Source organism: Oncorhynchus keta, chromosome 9 (assembly GCF_023373465.1).
Source record: "Oncorhynchus keta strain PuntledgeMale-10-30-2019 chromosome 9, Oket_V2, whole genome shotgun sequence".
NCBI lineage: Eukaryota > Metazoa > Chordata > Actinopteri > Salmoniformes > Salmonidae > Oncorhynchus > Oncorhynchus keta.
Genome location: NC_068429.1, coordinates 27,461,623 through 27,486,138, shown reverse-complemented (window position 1 = coordinate 27,486,138; position 24,516 = coordinate 27,461,623). Strand labels below are relative to the sequence as shown.

General features: G+C 42.9%; 1 protein-coding gene across 6 annotated transcripts in view; it reads left to right on the top strand.

Moving 5' to 3' along the window:
- The first annotated feature begins 303 nt into the window (after positions 1-303).
- LOC118387449 (erbin-like) overlaps positions 304-24,516 on the top strand; it is a 135,601-nt gene continuing 111,388 nt past the window's right edge. For 3 of the 6 annotated variants that reach the window (XM_035775825.1, XM_035775826.1, XM_035775821.1), the window contains exons 1-2: positions 304-893; positions 20,816-20,891. The gene's annotated coding sequence lies outside the window, so the exon portion shown is untranslated. Of the gene's footprint in view, positions 894-1,931; positions 2,057-4,782; positions 5,034-20,815; positions 20,897-24,516 lie in introns of those variants that run through there. The other 3 variants (XM_035775823.1, XM_035775822.1, XM_035775824.2) reach the window with 3 other exon arrangements.

Below are 24,516 nucleotides of genomic sequence, written 5' to 3'. Positions count from 1 at the left end.
AGGAGGCTAGGCGAGAGGATGCCCAATAGAGATTATTCCACTGTGAGTGAATGTACCCTATGTCACGTCACTGTTGCTAAAACAAGTCTTGTTCACACAATACCAAATGTACATTATTTTCTGTTGTTAAAATAACCTTCCAAATAATTGTGAGTATCAATATAGCAGCAAATAATCAACTAAAATATGTCCTACCTCTCCACAAACCGTATTGGTGAACATCATTTACAAACGACAAACACCATTTTCATTGGTTATATTAACATGCCTATCAGGTAAGTGCACTCAGATGCAAGGTTGTCGCCGTACTTGGGCCAAAGATACAGCCGCATACACTGGTGTTGGCTCGGTAGACTGGCCAACTCTGTGTTCTTGCTACAAACGAGATGTGTGCATACATTTTTGAATGACAAAAATAACAAGAGATTAGGACTGAAAACATTTGGGTGCGGCGTTCTTCTGAAGAAAGGATTCTGCTTTGGCTGATTTTTTTTCTTTTGCCTTCTGTATTTCCTTGGCTGTTGTGGACATTTTGGATTCCTTTTTAGTTTTAATGTTCGTTTATTTTTTTTTTACCCAAATACAGTTATTATTTTGATAACTCTTTCCCCCGTTTATTTTAGTGATCGCTTTTTGTTTATGTATTGTCTGACTGGACACTTTTTAGCGAGACGCAAACTCTGAACAGTAAAGAACTTTTGAGGGGATTGGTCTCGCGAAAGAATGCGTCTGACTGATTAGCTAGCCAGCTAGCTAGCTAGGTGTAATTTAAGTGGATGCTTGGAAGAAACAAACCTTGTCGGCCAGCGAATTTATACAGTTTAAAACGTTGGTGGATTTAACAATTTTCGGACTATATATCAAATGAGAAACTAAATCGACACCGTTGTATGGTAAGTGAAGTCTAACGACACTCGTTATCACTGTAGCTATATAGGTAGCAGTTGGCTAGTGTGTGTGGTCATGAGCAAACGCGTTAGCTAGTTACCCAGTCGCGTCGCTAGCCGGGGGGGGCTAACTTGCACTCTTTACAGGTGGATTTCCTTACGAATGGAGTTGGCTAACTAATAATTACTAATGCAGTTTCGTTGGTTGGTTATTGTGGTGAAGCAAACTAGATAGTTTGGTTTTACAAGTGGCAATATCACAATCTGGCAATTTACGTGACTCGTTTTACTTGTTTTGTTTTCTTACACTGGAACGTCATTAACGTTAATGTAGCTACTGCTTACTTTCCGTTAACGTTAAGCTATCTGACATTAGGTACTTTAATAGCTAGCTAGAAGGCTACCAACCTACAGCCCAATTAATTATCTGACATTGTCAATAAACAGGACTCGTGCCTCTAAACAATCTGTATAATGCGGAAATATATTGTTGTTCATCGCTTCCTGTGTCGCACACCTTCAGTTCGTATTCGAGGACCGATGTCGTGCTGTACTCGGCATTTTCATTTAGTTAACTTTTACCTTTGTTAATACGATTAGCTATCTAGTATCCAAACTAGCTAACTTCAATCAGTTGGCTTTGATCCTGTGTTATTGACCCGAGACAGTGAGGCTAATCTCGCGACGGATGTAACTGAAGGTGATAAGAACGTATCTAATGGCATTCTCACTAGCTACCTAGCTAGAATGATTAGAACCCTGCAATGACTGGGATCTTAGTGGGTGGTGAAAATTCTATCATTATTTGTTAACCTTTTTGTATTTACCCTGGTTAAATAGACTGTTACTAGCTTTACCTGTGAGCCATCCTATGCTTAGGTCTATGGAGTAAGAAAAAAGAAAATGCAACATTACTGGTTTGTTACTTTTGTGGCTAGTGAGCCTAGAGAATTAGCAGGTGAGGAATCTAACAGGATAGGTTCGAGGCACTTGGTAGGCTCATCTTCACTGTGGATGATCAATTTCACAACTCTGCACCTCCAGGTTATTATAACTATCCAAAGGTGAACCTGTTGACCTGACAACCTGAGCTGTTCATTATTGTGTGACAACTGGGGAAAATGCCATCCCATAAAGATCTTGCCAGTGGGGTTGCCATCCTCTTACAGGTAGTCTCTTTACCACACCTGCTGTCTCGACCTCTGAATGCTCCGCTACGAAAAGCCAACTGACATTTACTCTTGAGGTGCTGACATATTGCACCCTCTATAACCACTGTAATTATTATTTGACCTTGCTTGTCATCTTTGAACATCTTGAAGAACAATCTGGCCTTAATTGCTATGTACTCTTATAATCTCCACCAGGCACAGCCAGAATAGGACTGGCCACCCATCAGAGCCTGATTCCACTTTCTCGGGAGTTTTACCTAGGCACCATGCTTCTACATCTGCATTGCTTGCTCTTTGGGGTTTTAGGCTGGGTATCTGTTTAAGCACTTTGTGATATCTGCTGATGTAAAAAGGCTTTATAAATACATTTGATTGACATACAGCAGCAGACGAGCGATCCTTTCGAGTGGTTTTTGATTGATCTTGTTGGTTGTATTGATTCCTTTTAACCATGCCTTGCTATAAAGGAAGTAGGCTATTTGCATTTTGGTTAGTATAATATGATAGCCAAAGACGCATGTAACCAAAACAACAATCTGGGACGATTCTGTGTTAATTTTTCCATGGCTAAAAGGAAAACACAAAGCAGATATTACATTTAAATGTAAGAACAACAATACATGTTCACATAAAGTAACATTTAACAACAAATAACATAACCCCACCTCCACCATTGGGCACTCTGTTCACAACGCTGACATCAGAAAATCTCTCACCCACACGATGCCATACAAATGGTCAGCGGTTGGCCGGTAAGACATACTGACAAATTCTCTGAATGAAATTGTTGGAGGCAGTTTATGGTAGAGAAATGAACAATAAATTCTCTGGTGGACAATCCTGCCGTCAATTGCATGCCAATTGCATCTGAGGCCTTGTGTTGTGCACATTTGAGTGGCCTTTTGTCCCCAGCACAAGGTGCATCCGAGTAATGATCATGCTGTTTAATCAGCTTCTTGACATGGCACACCTGTCAGGTGGATGGATTATTTAGGCAAAGGAGAAATGCTCACTAACAGATTTAGACAAATTTGTGTGTGAAATTTGAAAGAAGCTTTTTGTGCATATGGAACATTCTGGGGTATTTTATTTCAGCTCATGAAACATGGGACCAACACTTTACATGTGTTTATATTTTTGTTCAGTGTAACAAGTCATTTATATAAAATTGATATTGTGTGCCTGGGTGTGTGGGAGAGGGAGTTCAATCGGGATTGTGTACAATCCTATATCTATGATCAGGGGCAACTCTTCAGGGTAAGGTGGTTCAGAGGCCGGGAAACACGGAGAGCATCCAAGTGAGAGAAGTCAGCACAGCATCAGGTGTTCCTCACCTCTGATTTGCTCTTCTCACCCTTAATTTGAATAAGCATAGAAAAATAAAGAATAGAATGAGAGACAGTGCACCAGGGCTGATACTCTGTGGGTAAAAGACTGGAGAGACCTGAAAATAGCTGTGCAACAACACTCCCCATTCAACCTGACAGCTTGAGAGAATCTGCAGAGAAGAATGGGAGAAACTCCCCAAATACAGGTGTGCCAAGCTTGTAGTGTCATACCCAAGAAGACTCGAGGCTGTAATCGCTGCCAGAGGTGCTTCAACAAAGTACTGAGTAAAGGGTCTGAATGCTTATGTAAATGTGATATTTCAGTTTTTTTGTATTTTATACATTTGCAAAAATGTCGACCTGTTTTTCCTTTGTCATTATGGGGTATTATGTGTAGATTGATAAGGGGGGAAAATAATCATTTTCAGAATACGGCTGTAACGTAACAAAATATGGAAAAAGTCAAAGGGTCTGAATACTTTCCGAATGCACTGTTTATCTAATGTAGTTTATGAAATTAATTGAGACATTGAACAAATTCAAATAAGGCTGCTACATACACCTACTTCAAAGCCTACACAGTAACACTGATTATTTTACCAGACTCAGATTGTCCTTTTTTTTTCTTGTGCCACCAAAGTTTAGCATACTACTGGTATCGTGAACAGTTTAGGCTAGTTTTGGCAGGCTCGCACATTTCCAATTTTTTAGGAAGATTATATTGTATGCTCGATCGCAAAGAACTAGTGATGGCCTGTATTTCTCTAACGACCCATGCATGTCAAGCAATAGGCACGTTGCAAAACAACTTAGAAGAACATCAAAGGACACTTCCAAAATAGGACTATCGATGAAGCAAGGCCTGGGCGATATATCAACATCATGGACAGGCTAGCATGCTGTTCAAACAGTTGGAGACAGACAGAAGGGGCGTGTTCTTCTGTAGCTCAGTTGGTAGAGCATGGCGCTTGTAACGCCAGGGTAGTGGGTTCGATTCCCGGGACCACCCATACGTAGAATGTATGCACACATGACTGTAAGTCGCTTTGGATAAAAGCGTCTGCTAAATGGCATATATTATTATATTATTATATTCTTAACAATTAAAATGTTCTACTTTGTTAGCTAGCAAATCAATCTGAGTTGGCTAAACTTGAAATATACTGAACAAAAATATAAACGGAACATGTAACGTGTTGGTTCCACGTTTCATGAGCTGAAGTATAATTTTGTGCACAAATTTGTTTACATCCCTGTTAGTGAGCATTTCTCCTTTGCCAAGATAATCCATCCACCTGACAGATGTGGCATATCAAGAAGCTGATTAAACGGCATGATCATTACACAGGTGCACAACTTGTGCTAGGGACAAAAGACCACTAAAAAAATTGCAGTTTTATCAAACAACACAAGACCACAGAAGTCTCAAGTTGAAAGAGTGTGCAGTGTCTAGTAGGGCATGCTGACTGCAGGGATGTCCACCAAAGCTGTTGCCAGAGAATTGTTTGTTCACTTCTCTACCATAAGTCGCCTCCAATGTCGTTTCATAGAATTTGGCAACCAGTCTTGCAACTGCAGACCATGTGTAACCACGCCCCAGAACCTCCAAATACGGCTGCTTCACCTGCGGGATCGTCTGAGGGAGGGTGGGTAATTAATTGTCTTGACTGATTTCCTTATATGAACTGTAACTCAGTAAAATCTTTTAAATTGTTGCATATTGTGTTTTATATTTTTGTTCAGAGATTTGTTTGAGACCTGTGTTTATTTTCTATAATGCCTACTACAATAAGATAGTCATCATTAGTGAATTGTACAACAAAGCTTATTTAGAGAGAACATTTAAAAAACTGAGATGTATATTGTGAATAAGTTTGAGATGATTTTCAGGCCATATCGCCCTGCCCTACTAGACACTAAAAACAAGACTATGTTATGTCACTGACAATGTTGTAAGCGCACCCTGTGTATTTTCCTGTGTAGTCTCCAGCTTCAGATATTTTTTTGCAGTTCGTTCCAGTCATTGGCAGCAGAGAACTGGAAGGAAAGGCGACCAAAGGAGGAATTGGCTTTAGCGCGTGCTACGAGTGGGTGCTGCTATGGTGACCATTGAGCTGAGATAAGGCAGGGCTTTACCTAGCAGAGACTTGTAGATAACCTGTAGCCAGTGGGTTTGGCGACGAGTATGAAGCGAGGGCCAACCAACGAGAACGTACAGGTCGCAGTGGTGGGTAGTATTTTATTTATTTATTTCACCTTTATTTAACCAGGTAGGCTAGTTGAGAACAAGTTCTCATTTGCAACTGCGACCTGGCCAAGATAAAGCATAGCAGTGTGAACAGACAACACAGAGTTACACATGGAGTAAACAATTAACAAGTCAATAACACAGTAGGAAAAAAAAGGGGGGAGTCTATATACATTGTGTGCAAAAGGCATGAGGTTGGCGAATAATTACAATTTTGCAGATTAACACTGGAGTGATATATGATCAGATGGTCATGTACAGGTAGAGATATTGGTGTGCAAAAGAGCAGAAAAGTAAATGAATAAAAACTATGGGGTAAAAATGGATGGGCTATTTACCGATAGACTATGTACAGCTGCAGCGATCGGTTAGCTGCTCAGATAGCAGATGAACTTCAGCGATTTATGCAATTCGTTCCAGTCACAGGCAGCAGAGAACTGGAACGAAAGGCGGCCAAATGAGGTGTTGGCTTTAGGGATAATCAGTGAGATACACCTGCTGGAGCGCGTGCTACGGATGGGTGTTGCCATCGTGACCAGTGAACTGAGATAAGGCGGAGCTTTTCCTAGCATGGACTTGTAGATGACCTGGAGCCAGTGGGTCTGGCGACGAATATGTAGCGAGGGCCAGCCGACTAGAGCATACAAGTCGCAGTGGTGGGTGGTATAAGGTGCTTTAGTGACAAAACGGATGTCACTGTGATAAACTGCATCCAGTTTGCTGAGTAGAGTGTTGGAAGCAATTTTGTAGATGACATCGCCGAAGTCGAGGATCGGTAGGATAGTCAGTTTTACTAGGGTACGTTTGGCAGCGTGAGTGAAGGAGGCTTTGTTGCGGAATAAAAAGCTGACTCTTGATTTGATTTTCGATTGGAGATGTTTGATATAAGTCTGGAAGGAGAGTTTACAGTCTAGCCAGACACCTAGGTACTTATAGATGTCCACATATTCAAGGTTGGAACCATCCAGGGTGGTGATGCTGGTCAGGCGTGCCGGTGCAGGCAGCGAACGGTTGAAAAGCATGCATTTGGTTTTACTAGCGTTTAAGAGCAGTTGGAGGCCACGGAAGGAGTGTTGTATGGCATTGAAGCTAGTTTGGAGGTTAGATAGCACAGTGTCCAAGTACGGGCCGGAAGTATATAGAATGGTGTCGTCTGCGTAGAGGTGGATCAGGGAATCGCCCGCAGCAAGAGCAACATCATTGATATATACAGAAAAAAGAGTCGACCCGAGGATTGAGCCCTGTGGCACCCCCATAGAGACTGCCAAAGGACCGGACAGCATGCCCTCCGATTTGACACACTGAACTCTGTCTGCAAAGTAATTGGTGAACCAGGCAAGGCAGTCATCCGAAAAACCGAGGCTACTGAGTCTGCCGATAAGAATATGGTGATTGACCGAGTCGAAAGCCTTGGCAAGGTCGATGAAGACTGCTGCACAGTACTGTCTTTTATCGATGGCGGTTATGATATCGCTTAGTACTTTGAGCGTGGCTGAGGTGCACCCGTGACCGGCTCGGAAACCAGATTGCACAGCGGAGAAGATACGGTGGGATTCGAGATGGTCAGTGACCTGTTTGTTGACTTGGCTTTCGAAGACCTTAGATAGGCAGGGCAGGATGGATATAGGTCTGTAACAGTTTGGGTCCAGGGTTTCCCCCCCATTGAAGAGGGGGATGACTGCGGCAGCTTTCCAATCCTTGGGGATCTCAGACGATATGAAAGAGAGGTTGAACAGGCTGGTAATAGGGGTTGCGACAATGGCGGCGGATAGTTTCAGAAATAGAGGGTCCAGATTGTCAAGCCCAGCTGATTTGTACGGGTCCAGGTTTTGCAGCTCTTTCAGAACATCTGCTATCTGGATTTGGGTAAAGGAGAACCTGGAGAGGCTTGGGCGAGTAGCTGCGGGGGGGGAGCTGTTGGCCGAGGTTGGAGTAGCCAGGCGGAAGGCACGGCCAGCCGTTGAGAAATGCTTGTTGAAGTTTTCGATAATCATGGATTTATCGGTGGTGACCGTGTTACCTAGCCTCAGTGCAGTGGGCAGCTGGGAGGAGGTGCTCTTTTTCTCCATGGACTTCAGTGTCCCAGAACCTTTTGGAGTTGGAGCTACAGGATGCAAACTTCTGCCTGAAGAAGCTGGCCTTAGCTTTCCTGACTGCGTGTATTGGTTCCTGACTTCCCTGAACAGTTGCTTATCGTGGGGACTATTCGATGCTATTGCAGTCCGCCACAGGATGTTTTTGTGCTGGTCGAGAGCAGTCAGGTCTGGAGTGAACCAAGGGCTATATCTGTTCTTAGTTCTGCATTTTTTGAACGGAGCATGCTTATCTAAAATGGTGAGGAAGTTACTTTTAAAGAATGACCAGGCATCCTCAACTGACGGGATGAGGTCAATGTCCTTCCAGGATACCCGGGCCAGGTCGATTAGAAAGGCCTGCTCACAGAAGTGTTTTAGGGAGCGTTTGACAGTGATGAGGGGTGGTCGTTTGACTGCGGCTCCGTAGAGGATACAGGCAATGAGGCAGTGATCGCTGAGATCCTGGTTGAAGACAGCGGAGGTGTATTTGGAGGGCCAGTTGGTCAGGATGACGTCTATGAGGGTGCCCTTGTTTAAAGATTTAGGGTTGTACCTGGTGGGTTCCTTGATGATTTGTGTGAGATTGAGGGCATCTGGCTTAGATTGTAGGACTGCCGGGGTGTTAAGCATATCCCAGTTTAGGTCACCTAACAGAACAAACTCTGAAGCTAGATGGGGGGCGATCAATTCACAAATGGTGTCCAGGGCACAGCTGGGTGCTGACCCCCTCGGTAGCAGGCGGAAACAGTGAGAGACTTATTTCTGGAGAGAGTAATTTTCAAAATTAGTAGTTCGAACTGTTTGGGTATGGACCTGGAAAGTATGACATTACTTTGCAGGCTATCTCTGCAGTAGATTGCAACTCCTCCCCCTTTGGCAGTTCTATCTTGACGTAAGATGTTATAGTTGGGTATGGAAATCTCAGAATTTGTGTGGGAGGTGGGACAAAGGAGGTATCAGGGGTATGAAGAGTGGAACTAGGGGTTCCATTGTAAACTAAAACAATGATAACTAACCTGAACAACAGTACACAAGGCATATTGACATTTGAGAGAGATGTACAGCGAGGCATACAGTAATCACAGGTGTTGAATTGGGAGAGCTAGCTAAAACAGTAGCTAAAACAGTAGGTGAGACAACAACAGCTAATCAGCTAGCACAACAACAGCAGGTAAAATGGCGTTGACTAGGCAGGGAGGGTCGCATTAACTACACACAGAGCCTGAGTGCGGCTGGGGCCGACAGACAAAACATAAACAAGCAGAATGGAGTACCGTGATTAATGGACAGTCCAGCATGCATCAGCTATGTAGCCAAGTGATCAGTGTCCAGGGGGGCAGTGGTGGATGGGGCAGGGAAGCTGGACTGGCGAGTGTTATCCAGGTTTTAAAAAACTGTCTGGCTGTGCAAAAGGTAAAAGCCGCTAGCAGTGGCTAACAATGACTAAATAGCTTGTAGCTAGTTAGCTGGTTAGCTTCTGGAGATTCTTGAGTGCGTTCTAAAAATGTAAAATAATAGCGATTCCGTATCACATTGGGTGAGGCAGGTTACCGGAAGGTATAAACAACATGAGAGATGGGTCCAGTGAGTGTTTGGGACGCGGCGATTCAGACGGTTAGCAGGCCTGTGCTAACAAGCTAACAGTTAGTTGGCCAGGGCTAAACAAGTTAGCAGTTAGCGGACCGGGGCTAAACAATGGGCTTTGGGGATGCAGTCTATCACAGTGCTTTGACCAAATGGATGGCACTGTGATAGACTGCGTCCAATTTGGTGAGTAGAGTGTTGGAGGCTATTTAATAGATGACATCGCCAAAGTTGAGAATCGGTAGGATGGTCAGTTATACAAGGGTATGTTTGGCAGCATGAGTGAAGGATGCTTTGTTGCGATAGAGGAAGCCGATTCTAGATTTAATTTTGGATTGGAGATGCTTAATGTGAGTCTGGAAGGAGAGTTTACAGTCTAACCAGACACCTAGATAATTGTAGTTGTCCACGTATTCCAAGTGATCGATTGAATAGCTTGCATTTAGTTTTACTTGCATTTAAGAGCAGTTGGAGGCCACGGAAGGAGAGTTGTATGGCATTGAAGCTCGTCTGGAGGTTAGTTAAGACAGTGTCCAAAGAGGGGCCAGAAGTATACAGAATGGTGTCGTCTGCGTAGAGGTGGATCATTGAATCACCAGCAGCAAGAGCGACATCATTGATGTATACAGAGAAGTGAGTCGGCTGAAGAATTAAACCCTGTGGCACCCACAGAGACTGCCAGAGGTTTGGACAACAGGCCCTTCGATTTGACACACTAAACTCTATCAGCGAAGAAGTTGGTAAACTAGGCGAGGCAATCAATTGAGAAGCCAAGGCTGTTGAGTCTGCCAAGAAGAATGTGGTGATTGACAGAATCGAAAGCCTTGGCCAGGTCGATAAATACGTTAATAGTAGTAGGTATTCATGGCATTTTCCATGGAGCCCTCTTTTGCTTCACAATGGTCTGATCCGTCCCCCCGGAAAGGAAATATTTAGATGCATCCTTCAAATCCATTCCACCAGGGCAATGCTTCAGGACTAAGTGTGTGTGAAAGTGCTATGGAATGTTTCCATTAAGATGTAGAGAGCCCGGTCTCTCGAGTGCTACTGTATATTCACTGCCTGACTGTATAGCCATGCGTATATCACATGTTCTTGGTACAGACTGAGCATCAGATATTCTGTAGATCATTTTATGTTGGTGAGTAAGAAGAAAGCACCTCATGAAACCTAGGCCGTACCCATGGGTAAGTTATTGGTTTTGTATTGTGTATTACATGCCACTTGGAAACAACAATAATTTAGAACGATATAATCTTGAAAAGAAAAGGACATATATTCAATATGATGCCTCTGAGGCTGTGTAGCCGAATCTACCCTGTTTAAGGCTCAATAGGTGACTCGGTTACTGTCATGAGGAATCGATGTGTAGTGGAGCATGACTCCAGTGTCCTTAGATTGACCTTCATTGATTACCCACATTTGTGGAAATTGGGATGGGAATTTTAAAGGGCTCTATATTGGGTGCTTTATATATCACCCATTTAGCTGCTGCCAGTGACGGCAGTTTTGGAACAGTTTGATTTTCATCTGCATCCTGAGAATAAGCTCAAGCATGCTCTCTTATTCCCTGTCTCTCTTTAATCTAATTCACTTCAGATATTACACTGAAACCCCTTTCATCATCAATGGGGAGTGGGGGCTGGCCTTTTGGACTGCTAATGTATCTGAGCCCTTACTGCTGTGACACAGCAAAGTGACTGTTCCCCCAGTGGCTTCTCTAGAAGATGGGGCCTATATCAGTCCATTTGGCTTTGACAGTGTCGTGTTCACCGTCAGCCCTTTGACTGATTCCCTATCCATCTGCCCTTCGCTCAATACATCAAAAAACAGTCTGGATTAATGGCCCCAGAGAATGCTTTTTATCTCTATTTTCACAGGGTTGTGTGGTATTGTCACAAACTACTACTGATCTATAGGGAGACACCATGAGTTTATTTTTGCTCCTTGTCCCTCTGAGCTGTGTGGGGGGGATTTTGCTCCAGCACTAGGTCTCAATGATTAGTAAAAACAGGTGTTATAGGCTAATGCTAGGCTCGAAGTGGACCAAAGCCTGCATACACCTAACAGCCTGCATAAACTCACAAGACAAGGCATTGAGTAAACCCTATAGGTCTACTGCTACTGTCCCACAGTCAAGAGAATGTCAGTTGGACAGTTTCTGTTGATGTCTGGTTTGCTGGTGTGAATGGCAACCTCATACCTCCATCTCCCAAACTCACTCGGAGGATGTCCTAAAACCATGGCATTAATGCTATTTTCTTGTTGCTGCGGGAGGGTGGCCGTGTTAAGGGTAGAGGTCGACCGATTAATCGGAATGGACGATTAATTAGGGCCGATTTCAAGTTTTCATAACAATTGTACATTTTTGGCTGCCCGATCTGCCGATTAAAAAAAATAATAAAATAAATAAATAAAAAAAAAGATGTTTTTTTTTAAACGCTGCATTGTATGCCACTAAATAATATATGTTTTTTTATTTTTTACATTTATTTAACCAGGAAGGGCTCATTGTATGCCTTGGGCATACAATGCTGCGTAGGCATAGCCTATAAACCTACTGTTTTTAATCTATTAATTCAGGTTTACAGTGCGGACCGAACCGAGATCCCCGTACTGAACTGTACGAATTTGTGTATCTTTACACCCCTGGAAGAACTTGTCCCGATTGGTGTTTTTAAATCATTGATGAAGGATTTTGAGGCTGATTCCCTGACCTGTCAATGTTTTTAATTAGCAGTTTTATGATTTTGTTATACTCTTGTGAATTCTATGTTTTTTTACTAGATCACCTGTAGTTGTTCATGTTGTCTGTCTGTAATTGTGTAATGGCTTGGTGAGGCCTATCCTGAGCTGAAAAAGCTATTAAGGCTATTACGTTAAAACAACTAGAGCCTATGCACACATTGTAATCCAAATTAAATCTTAATTGGCGCATTTTAAACTACTTTTGAGAGCTGCAGCCGGGAACTAATTTGGCTTCCCAGTAGGTTATAAGGGCGACGGACAGAGAGTACGTCACCACTGCCCAACCAGAATAGCCTATGCAGCTGCCGACACCTCGCACATGTTGACACATTTACGCCGACATCACCTCACTTTTCCTACCACCAGAGCAAGACGGCAATGCATTCAAGCAGCCCTTCACAGCTGACTGACCGGACCAAATAAATTACAGGAGATATGCCCCCATTCCCGGTAGTAGAAATGTGTAGGGGTTTCAGCACTTTATGAAAGTGGTCGAGCCACATTAAGCTTCGCCCTCTGGCACCCATTTCCACAAAATGGTAGTAACCGCTCTATATAAGCAAGCTAAAGGTATCAATGAATTGGCCAATGTACCCTGTGTTGTGCTTACTACAGATGGATGGACATCCAGGGCTACAGAGAGCTACTTAAGTGTCAGCCCATCACATTGGTGGGAAATGAGAAGTACAGTGCTACAGACAAGTCTCCTTTATGAGTCACACAAGTGTGCTTTTTTTTTGTTTTTGTCAGAAAACATAGGATAGGCCTATACAATGTCTGGCCTATACATAGTCCAGTGGTTCCCAACCAGGTATACTAGGACCCCTTGGGCTATTTGTCCTATCCACGGGGGTATTGGTATTTATTAGGATCCCCATTAGTCGCTGCAAAAGCAGCAGTTACTCATCCTGGGTTCCACATGAAACATGACATAATACATGGTACAGAACAATATTATTTATGGACTAAACTACATAAATGGGGGGGTACTTGAAGACTCAGGCGACCATAGGCTTACTGGTAAAATGCACACGAGGGGGTATTTCAGGGGTACTCCAGGCAGAGCCAACTTCAGTACAGTACACTTCAGAACACTCCCAGAAGGTTGAACCACTGAAACTGCGCTCTGTGCGAAGCTTCGCGTTCTGACCAACGAAGGATAGGCCTATTCCTGATCTGGCACATCTGCGTGGCACCTTCAGAATTCAAATCTTTGTAAAATGGCTTACGCAATATTTGGCCGTATTAGTTGAGTGACAACCAATCTAATTTGCTAGGTTATTTTTATCAAATGCGCTGTTGAATTTTTTTTTTTTTTTTACCGGAATAAAAGTAGCTTAAGCTACCACCAGAGAGACAACTCTCATCTGGCTATACATGCTGAATGGGGTTGACATTAGAATAATTTGCATAATTTTGTGGAATTAAATTGGCCCGTGTGTATTTTCCTTAGCCGTTTTGTATTTTATTTATTACACATGCACAGCATACAGAGCCTATTTTGAGGGGAGTATCACATCCTTGCTAGAGCTCAGCTCATTGCTGCTGTAGTGAAATGTGCTTTTATAAGCCCAACAATTCTAGATGGCCACAATTAAAAAGCTACTATTTTTTTAAGTAGCTCCACATTTTGAAAAGTATGTGATATCCCATTTAATATCAGCCAAAAACCCATTCTTGGTATGCAATTCGCAAGATTTTGTTGACTTTCTAAAATAGCTGTAACATTTGTCAGTTTGCATAGCATTTGATATGACAGTCTGACAAATGTAACTCACATCTGTGCACTCTGCCTCCCCATTCTGCCTCTGACCCACTTTAGAGAACATCTGTCTCTCACTACATTTCTCTCCCCCTCCCTCTCTCTACTACAGCTTGACTGTTACACATTCACAAAGCCAAATTCTTCTTATTTTCAATTAAGTGGCCACAATGAGCGAGACAATCCAGAGCATATTTAAGCATAAGCACGCCACATATTATCACATGTAGCCTAAACATGTGTAAGGGTTGACACAGAAGGAGGCCTACACTCTATAGCTCCCTTAATTCACTGTTTATTGTTAGGCCTATCTGAGTGCCAGAAACAAAAGTTTGCTTTGCTTTGTCCAGGGCAGGTTACTGTGCGTAAACAGCAGTTAGTACAGTAATAATGAGTGTACATAGGCCTAAATGTGCCTGGGTTCTAGTATTTGGAGTATTGGTTTGATGCAGATAATACATTTTTGTATTGGCTAATGCTCAATTGGCTAGTGCACATAGAACAAATCCACTGCTTCTTAGACTTGCTTTTGATAAGAATGAAAGATCTAAAACACATTTCTATGTGAATTTGTTCGGGTCACCCAAAAAGTTAGCTATCGCAGCTTTAAGAGAGAACTAAAAGCCCTCCGTAGGGAGTGGAGCAGAAAGTGGCAATGATGATGCAGCCCAGTAGTGTACTCAGCTGACTGTGACACACAGACAGTGTTGGGCTGCACTGTAGCTCCATTGTGCTGTATGGGCTCAGGGAGAGTAAAGGCAAGGGGGGTGAACCCAGCGCTGATTGGGTTTGTCTCCGATCAGCTGGCAAGTAGATTAGGCCTCACAGGCTACACTCTAGGCTGTGTATGCTAATGCTACTTTCTTTCCTGTGGCTTTCCAAGAGGTGTAGGCTATGTGCCTATAGACCATTTTCCAGTACATAACACACTGACGTCATGGATAAATGTGCACGACTCTTGGCAGCAGTAGGGAAAGCCATCTCCATCTGCGTCCATTCAACATAGCCTAGATTTAATTTTTTATTACTTCTAAACAAAAACCTTTTTGGGCTATCATACGCTTACAATTATGTTTTGATTCTTGCTAGAACAGTCGCTAAGATTATTTTTGTTTGTGATCTTTGCAAAATAACTATTTTGGATGCAGCCGTTGTTAGCTAGAATGCTAACGCTCATTGATATAGGCTTTAGCAAAAGCTAGCCATTTTAAATGTTTCTTAGGTGTAATGCATTTGATTTGCAATGATGACGCAAACATTATATTAAGCAGGACATTCATACAAGCCTTAAAATCCAATTATAATCCAAAAGTAGTAAAATGCATTCATAAGCAACATGTAAATAGAGGCTTTTTTTTTTGCTGCCGTTCTATAAGGTAGTGTAGGATAGTCCAATAGCATACACTAGCCTCATTCTTGACAAAACAGACACCTAATCTAGCAATGTTTTTCAGACCGCAAACAACAAGATACATGCATCCTAAACAAGCCAAATTGTTCCTCCATAAAATAATAACTAAATTGATAGTATTAATTTGTCCACAACAACAGTGGAGGATTATTTTTAGATTAGATTTCTTTGTGTTGTGACAAGTTAAAATGATGCAGCAGTCCTGTCAGTTGCATACAAAACAGAGATGTCATGCGTATTTCCCACTCCCTGCCTTAGTCATAATAATACAGCTATTGTCATTTGACATCTCACAAATGTTTCATTAACCAATAGTCTATTCATGCATGTCCTTACAAAAATACTGGGCAAATTGAATTACCATTAAACTCACATGAATTTAAGATTGATTCTAGGAATGTTAATCGGTTAGCCGGAGAAAATACATTTGATCAGTCATGCTTATCGGTCTATATGTGTTTTTGTTAGTCGTCATGCATTTTATTTATCACATGCCTACAGCATACAGAGAGCCTGGTTTGAGGAGTGGAATAGTCTTCCATCTGCCCTACTGTACAAGAGTAGCTCCTCAAAGCCTGAAGGCTACTGAAGTGAAACCTGCTTTTGTAAACTCAGTCATAGCACAACAAATAACAATTCTAAATGCAATCGTGGGTAAAAAAAAAAAAAAAGAAAAGTTGGTTGCCATAATTTAAAAGGAGCTATTTTATTTCTCAATCTCAAAAGATCCTATTGGCGCATTCCAGCATTCATTTGCACATTTCAAATCAAAATCAAATGATCAAATCAAATTTTATTAGTCACATGCACCGAATACAACAGGTGTAGACTTTACAGTGAAATGCTTACTTACGAGCCCCTAACCAACAATGCAGTTTAAAAAATGGAGAAAAAAAACCACAAAAAAATGATAAGAACAAGAAATAAAAGTGACAAGTAATTAAAGAGCAGCAGTAAGATAACAACAGTGAGACTATCCAGGGGGTACCGGTACAGAGTCAAAGTGCAGGGACACTGGTTAGCTGAGGTAATATGTACATGTGGGTAGAGTTATTAAAGTGACTATGCATAGATGATAACAGCAGAGAGTAGCAGTGTTGTAAGAGGGGGGGCAATGCAAATAGTCTGGGTAGCCATTTGATTAGGTGTTCAGGAGTCTTATGGCTTGGGGGTAGAAGCTGTTTAGAAGCCTTTTAGACATAGACTTGGCGCTCTGGTACCGCTTGCTGTGCGGTAGCAGAGAGAACAGTCTATGACAAGGTTGGCTGGAGTCTTTGACAATTTTTAGGGCCTTCCTCTGACACTGCCTTGTATAAAGGTCCTGGATGGCAGGAAGCTTGTGATGTACTGGGCCGTTCGCACTACCCTCTGTAGTGCCTTGAGGTCGGGAGGCCAAGCTGTTTCCATACCAGGCAGTGATGCAACCAGTCTCTCGATGGTGCAGCTGTAGAATCTTTTGAGGATCTGAGTACACATTAGAGGTCGACCGATTATGATTTTTCAACGCCGATACCGATTATTGGAGGACCCCCCCCCCCCAAAAAAAAGCCGATGCCGATTAATTGGCCGATTTATAAAAAATAAAAAAATATAAATTAGGGGAAAAAAACTATATTTTCTTTACTTTTTCATTTGTAATAATGACAATTACAACAATACGGAATGAACACTTATTTTAACTTAATATAATACATCAATAAAATCAATTTAGCCTCAAATAGATAATGCAACATGTTCAATTTGGTTTAAATAATGCAAAAACAAAGTGTTGGAGAGGAAGATAAAAGTGCGATATGTGCCATGTAAGAAAGCTAACGTTTAAGTTCCTTGCTCAGAACATGAGAACATATGAAGGCTGGTGGTTCCTTTTAACATGAGTCTTCAATATTCCCAGGTAAGAAGTTTTAGGTTGTAGTTATTATAGGATTATTTCCCTCTATACCATTTGTATTTCATTAACCTTTGACTATTGGATGTTCTTATAGGCACTTTAGTAATGCCAGTGTAACAGTATAGCTTCTGTCCCCCTCCTCGCTCCTCCCTGGGCTCGAACCAGGAACACAACGACAACAGCCACCCTCAAAGCAGCATTACCCATGCAGGGCAAGGGGAACAACCACTCCAAGGCTCAGAGCGAGTGACGTTTGAAACACTATTAGCGCGCGCTAACTAGCTAGCCATTTCACTTCGGTTACACCAGCCTCATCTCGGGAGTTGATATGCTTGAATTCATAAACAATGCGATGCTTGACGCATAACGAAGAGCTACTGGCAAAATGCACGAAAGTGCTGTTTGAATGAATGTTTACGTGCCTGCTTCTGCCTACCACCGCTCAGTCAGATACGTGTATGCTCAGTCGGATTATATGCAACGCAGGACATATCTAGTAATATCATCAACCATGTGTAGTTAACTAGTGATTATGATTGATTGATTGTTTTTTATAAGATAAGTTTAATGCTAGCTAACAACTTACCTTGGCTTACTGCATTCGCGTAACAGGCGAGGCAGGTCGTTATTGCGTTGGACTAGTTAACTGTAAGGTTGCAAGATTGGATCCCTCGAGATGACAAGGTGAAAATCTGTCGTTCTGCCCCTGAACGAGGCAGTTAACCCACCGTTCCTAGGCTGTCATTGAAAATAAGACTTAAATAAATAAATAAATCGGTGTCCAAAAATAATTATGAAAACTTGAAATCGTCCCCAATTAATCGATCATTCCGATTAATCGGTCGACCTCTAGTGCCCATGCCAAATCTTTTCAGTCTCCCGAGGGGGAATAGGTTTTGTCGTGCCCTCTTCATGACTGTGTTGGTGTGCTTGGACCATGTTAGTTTGTTCGTGATGTGGACACCAAGGAACTTGAAGCTCTCAACCTGCTCCACTGCAGACCTGTCAATGAGAAGGGTGGCGTGCTCAGTCATCTTTTTCCTGTAGTCCACAATCATCTCTTTTGTCTTGATCACATTGAGGGGTTGTTGTCCTGGCACCACACGGTCAGGTCTGTGACCTCCCTATAGGCTGTCTCATCATTGTCGGTGATCAGGACTACCACTGTTGTGTCATCAGCCAACTTAGTGAACAGGGAGTACAGGAGGGGGCTGAGGATCAGCGTGGCGGATGTATTGTTTCCTACCCTTACCACCTGGGAGCGGCCCAGTCCAGTTGCAGAGGGAGGTGTTTAGTCCCAGGGTCCTTAGCTTATTGATGAGCTTTGAGGACACTATGGTGTTGAACACTGAGCTGTAGTCAATGAGTAGCATTCTCACATAGGTGTTCCTTTTGTTCAGGTGGGACAGGGCAGTGTGGAGTGCAATAGAGATGGCATCATCTGTAGATCTGTTGGGACGGTATGCAAATTGGAGTGGGTTTAAGGTTTCTAGGATAATGGTGTTGATGTGAGCCATGACCAGCCTTTCAAAGCACTTCATGACTACAGACGTGACTGCTACAGGTAGGCGTGATCACACAGTCTTCCAGAACAGCTGGTGCTCTCTTGCATGTTTCAGTGTCATTTGCCTCGATGCGAGCATAGAAGTAGTTTAGCTCATCTGGTAGGCTCATGTCACTGGGCAGCTCTTGGCTGTGCTTTCCTTTGTAGTCTAATGGTTTGCAAGCCCTGACACATCCGACGAGCATCAGATCTGGTGTAGTACGATTCGATCTTAGTCCTGTATTGACTCGTTGCCTGTCTGACGGTTTTTCGCAGGGCATAGCAGCTTCCGGGTTAGAGTTCCACTCCTCGAAAGCGTAAGCTCTAGCCTTTAGCTCAGTGCAGATGTTGCCTATAAGCCATGGCTTCCGGTTGGGGTATGTACGTACGGTCACTGTGGGGATGACGTCATCGATGCACTTATTGATGAAGCCAATGACTGATGTGGTGTACTCCAATGCCATCGGAGGAATCCCAGAACATATGTCAGTCTGTGCTAGCAAAACAGTCCTGTAGCTTAGCATCTGCTTCATCTGACCACTTTTTTATTGTTCAAGTCACTGGTGCTTCTTGCTTTAGTTTTTGCTTGTAAGCATTTCCGTTAGGGAACGTATGCTCTTTGAAGTGCTCGTGTGCAATTACTCAATTAGCCTTTGCACTCCTAAACACAACATAATCGTTTTTTTTCTTTGGCAATGGGTAAAGTCTACAAAACGTAGTCCACTCTGTTCGTAACAGATAGTAGTTTTGGGAACTGCAAACTGAATTGAGATGAAATGTTAATCAATGTGAAAATTAGCAGAATGTCGGTCAAAATCCATCTCGTTCCATCTTCACCCACTGCCGGCCACTGGGCTTCCTCTCACTACCATATATTTGGTAGTAATATCGGTCTCATTGCTCTGTCTGTGGTTTAATTGTTTGAAACCTGAACGTTTTACTTTACTTCAAATAGTGAGGCATGTCTTACCTTGCTTCAAAGTAGCCTTGCAAAATCCGTCCGTAGAAACAAGGCAATTATTTTATAAAGACTTCCTCATGCCATTAACCAGAATTTCTCTCCTGTTCTATTGGATTTCATATCAACTTTCTTTCATTGTCCAGAAGGCAAAGCAGAATCCTATATTAGTAACCCATCATAGTTGTTGCTATTAGATTCATCCTTTTTAAAGTTTCTAACAGAGATTTCAATTACTGTAACAACTGCTCGCAATAGGTTTAGAACAGTGTTTTCCGAGAACTGCATTTTGGCAAATGTTTAAAGATTATGTTTTATTATTCATTGCAAGAGTTGCAAATTCAATAATAGGCAGTAGCTTTTTGAACAGTAAAACAATAGGCTTGCTATTGTTGCATGTTTCCATTAAGCTCTTAATGAAAATTGTCCAGTCATTGTATCATGCATAGTATCAGATAGGAAGAGGCAAAGCAGGAGGTTTCACTCTCACCAAAATATGTCCAAAATAAGCCCAATACATTTCTATGGATTTATTTTGGGCCTAAGCTTGTCGCCTACCTTAGAGCCTTGGGAAGACTCCTATTGCCAGAGCAGAAATATAAGCATCTCGTCATTATATACAGATCTCTGATAGTATTTTCTGTTGGTCTCTTAATTTTACTGTTTTATTTTAATTTTAATGAGGGTCAGTTAGTCGGCAGCAAAATTGACTGAAATTTGCATCCCTAATTGATTCAAAAGTCAATGTAGCCTAATAAGCTATTTGTAAACACTGCATTTTTTTATGTTTTTCAAATGTCATTGTTGCCCAAGATATGAGTTCTGGTGCATATTTTATTTTATTTTTTCAAATTGGAGTGTCACAAAAGTCGATATGTAAAACGACACAATGAAATGTAGGCCTATTGCACTGCCTCAGATAAACTGTTTATTTTATGAGCATAGCCTCAGAGTGGGGTATGGTGGAATTCTGGACTCCTAGCTCCGGAGTATCACTGAATGCAATGAACAAAAACAGCTCTTTTGCAAAATCCTTACATCACATACCCCCCTTATCCATGTTGGTTTAAGTAGATAAAGATCATTTGGCTTGGATAATCCTGTCTAATAAGGGTATTGGGCCATTTAGCTTAACCCTAAGATTATGAGAAGATTTAGCATAAGTGTTTCTGTACTTAACCAACGTATCTGCTTATTCCCTTCTCCAGATAAGCACCTGTGCTGCTTTTGGGTCTCTCACCTGCCACCACTTGGGATCCAGTAGCCCGGGTCATAAATGACAAGGTAAGGTAAGGAATGGCCTGCTGGGAATGACTTTGAGCCTTGCTCTGTGTAATGGCCTGCTTGGCTTGACTTTGAACCTAGCTCTGGCTAACATCATGACTCTGATCAAGGCTGGTTGATGAAATGTGGTGTTTTTTAAAGATAAAGAAGGGTTTTTCAGACAACCTCCATTTGACCCCAAAAGTGGCTGAATAGACTACCCCTCACGTATCTTTTCTGTAACATGGCAATCTCTGGATCCTCCATAGCCTTCATTGCCTTGCTCTGTTACTGGTCTGACTTTAGCTTTCTCAAGCATATGTAATTTGCAATAAGGCCTGGAAAGGGTTGTTAACATGCTTGTTTCTGTGTTCGCTCGTCTACATGATCAAGAGGTCTGACTCGAGACTGCTCGCACGCCTGTTAAATCGGTCATTTAAGACACTTTGGCCGGTCAATGTGGCCGGTCAATGTGTCCTATCTTTTGGCCTCCAGGAGAACAGGGTGGGGTGCTGCTCCTGTTGATGCTTTTCAGGTTTGGGCTCATGTTTTGCATAAGCACACCAGGAGCTCTCCTCTGAGCCTTTTGTGTAAAACACTGCGGTAAATCCTGTATTGAAATGTGCCATGGTGGTGGTACATTTCCATACAGGATTTACCACAGTGTTTTACCCAGAAGACACGTTTCGGTTTCCATCTATGCATGCCAGTACCCGTGTCTAGCTTGGCCAAGGCTCCGGCGGATCTGCTCTCACTTGGGGCCAAGGGCAGGCCACTGGTACTCTTCATCTATCATTTACATAACAATGGCTAACTGTGAACACCGTCTCACAAAGCAACTGTTTTGATTATGCAGAGGTTGTTGATTTATAGCCTGCAAATTGACCGCAAGAATCCTAATCTGATAAAATATGTATTTATTTTATTTCCCCTTTTTCTCTCTAATTTCGTGGTATCCAATTGGTCGTTACAGTCTTGTCCCATCGCTGCAACTCCTGTACGGACTCGGGAGAGGCGAAGGTCCAGAGCCGTGCGTCCTCCGAAACACAACCCAGCAAAGCCGCTCTGCTTCTTGACACAATGCCCGCTTAACCCCGAAGCCAGCCGCACCAATGTTTTGGAGGAAACACCGTACAACTGGCGATTGGGTCAGCATGCATTGCGCCTGGCCCGCCACAGGAGTCACTAGAGCGCGATGGGACAAGAGCATCCCTGCCAGGCCAAATCCTCCCCTAACCAGGACGACGCTGGGCCAATTGTGCGCCGCCCCATGGGTCTCCCGGTCATGGCCGGCTGCGACAGAGCCTGGACTCAAACCAGGATCTCTAGTGGCACAGCTAGCACCGCGGCACAGCAAGCACTGAATACTTGAGTACAGATTTCCAAACTAAAAATCTCTTGGATCTGATTTCCTGATGTTTTACAGTCTATGTCCAACAATGAAAACTTGGGCCAAATAAAACCACCCAGGGGCCAAATTCAGCCCGTGGGTCGCCAGAACCCTGACATAGAGGAACATATGCAATGATTTGACTGCAAATGTGGGCCTACCTACATACTCTTAATACATGCCAACAGATTTCAATCTACACACAGTGTGGGGGTTAAACTATCTGCTGATAAACAACACCAGGGTAGACAAATTGCAAGGAGAACCTGTGCTTATCCTATACTGTCGCTTTGAAAAGCTTTTTTAAATTATTTTTTGAGTTGTTTCAGAAAACCTAAGTGTTGCAAGATATATTGTAATTAATGGCACATTTCCATCGGGATTTACCCCAGTGTTTTACCCGAAAGGCTCAGACTTGTCAATAACTGGTCCATAACTATGTCATTCATTACTGTCCTAAACAGCTTTTCAGTTATTTAATAATAGGCCTAATTGATTTTTCTGAGGTCTGGACATTTCAAACTTAGCAAAAAAAGAAATGTCCTCTCACTGTCAACTGTGTTTATTTGGTCTTAGTATTTTGTGTTTTCTTTATTTATTTGGTCAGGCCAGGGTGTGACATGGGTTTATTTTGTGGTGTGTTTTTGTATTGGGGTTTTAGTAGGTATTGGGATTGTGGCTGAGTAGGGTTGTCGAGGAAAGTCTATGGTTGCCTGAGGCGGTTCTTAATCAGAGGCAGGTGATTTTCGTTGTCTCTGATTGGGAACCATATTTAGGCAGCCATATTCTTTGAGTGTTTGGTGGGTGATTGTTCCTGTCTCTGTGTTTGTAGTCACCAGATAGGCTGTATAGGTTTTCACATTCCGTTTGTTGTTTTTGTATTGTTCGTGTTTTTTTCGTCATTAAAGATGTATCGAACTAACCACGCTGCATTTTGGTCCGACTCTCCTTCAACGGAAGAAAAACGTAACATTGTGGAAATATTTGTATGAACATAACAAGATTCAACAACTGAGACATAAACTGAACAAGTTCCACAGACATGTGACTAACAGAAATTGAATAGTGTCCCTGACCAAAGGGGGGGTCAAAATCAAAAGTAACAGTCAGTATCTGGTGTGGCCACTAGCTGCATTAAGTACTGCAGTGCATCTCCTCCTCATGGACTGCACCAGATTTGCCAGTTCTTGCTGTGAGATGTTACCCCACTTCCACCAATGCACCTGTAAGTTCCCGGACATTTCTGGGGGGAATGGCCCTAGCCCTCACCCTCCGATCCAACAAATCCCAGACGTGAGATCTGGGCTCTTCGCTGGCCATGTCAGAACACTGACATTCCTGTCTTGCAGGACATCACGCACAGAACGAGTAGTATGGCTGGTGGCATTGTAATGCTGGAGGGTCATGTCAGGATGAGCCTGCAGAAAGGATGCCACATGAGGGAGGAGGATGTCTTCCCTGTAACGCACAGCGTTGAGATTGCCTGCAAAGACAACAAGCTCAGTCCGATGATGCTGTGACACACCACCCCAGACCATGACGGACCCTCCACCTCCAAATCGATCCCGCTCCAGAGAACAGGCCTCGGTGTAACGCTCATTCCTTTGACGATAAACGCAAATCCGACCATCACCCCTGGTGAGACAAAACTGCGACTCGTCGGTGAAGAGCACTTTTTGCCAGTCCTGTCTGGTCCAGTGACGGTGGGTTTGTGCCCATAGGCGACACTGTTGCCGGTGATGTCTGGTGAGGACCTGCCTTACAACAGGCCTACAAGCCCTCAGTCCAACCTCTCTCAGCCTACTGCGGACAGTCTGAGCACTGATGGAGGGATTGTGCTTTCCTGGTGTAACTCGGGCAGTTGTTGTTGCCATCCTGTACCTGTCCTGCAGGTGTGATGTTCGGATGTACCGATCCTGTGCAGGTGGTGTTACACGTGGTCTGCCACTACGAGGATGGTCAGCTGTCCGTCCTGTCTCGCTGTAGCGCTCTCTTAGGCGTTTCACAGTATGTACATTGCAATTTATTGCCCTGTCCACATCTGCAGTCCTCATGCCTCCTTGCAGCATGCCTAAGGCACGTTCACATAGATGAGCAGGGCATCTTTCTTTTGGTGTTTTTCAGAGTCAGTAGAAAGGCCTCTTTAATGTCCTAAGTTGTCATAACTGTGACCTTAATTGCCTACCGTCTGTAAGCTGTTAGTGTCTTAACGACCGTTCCACAGGTGCATGTTCATTAATTGTTTTATGGTTCATT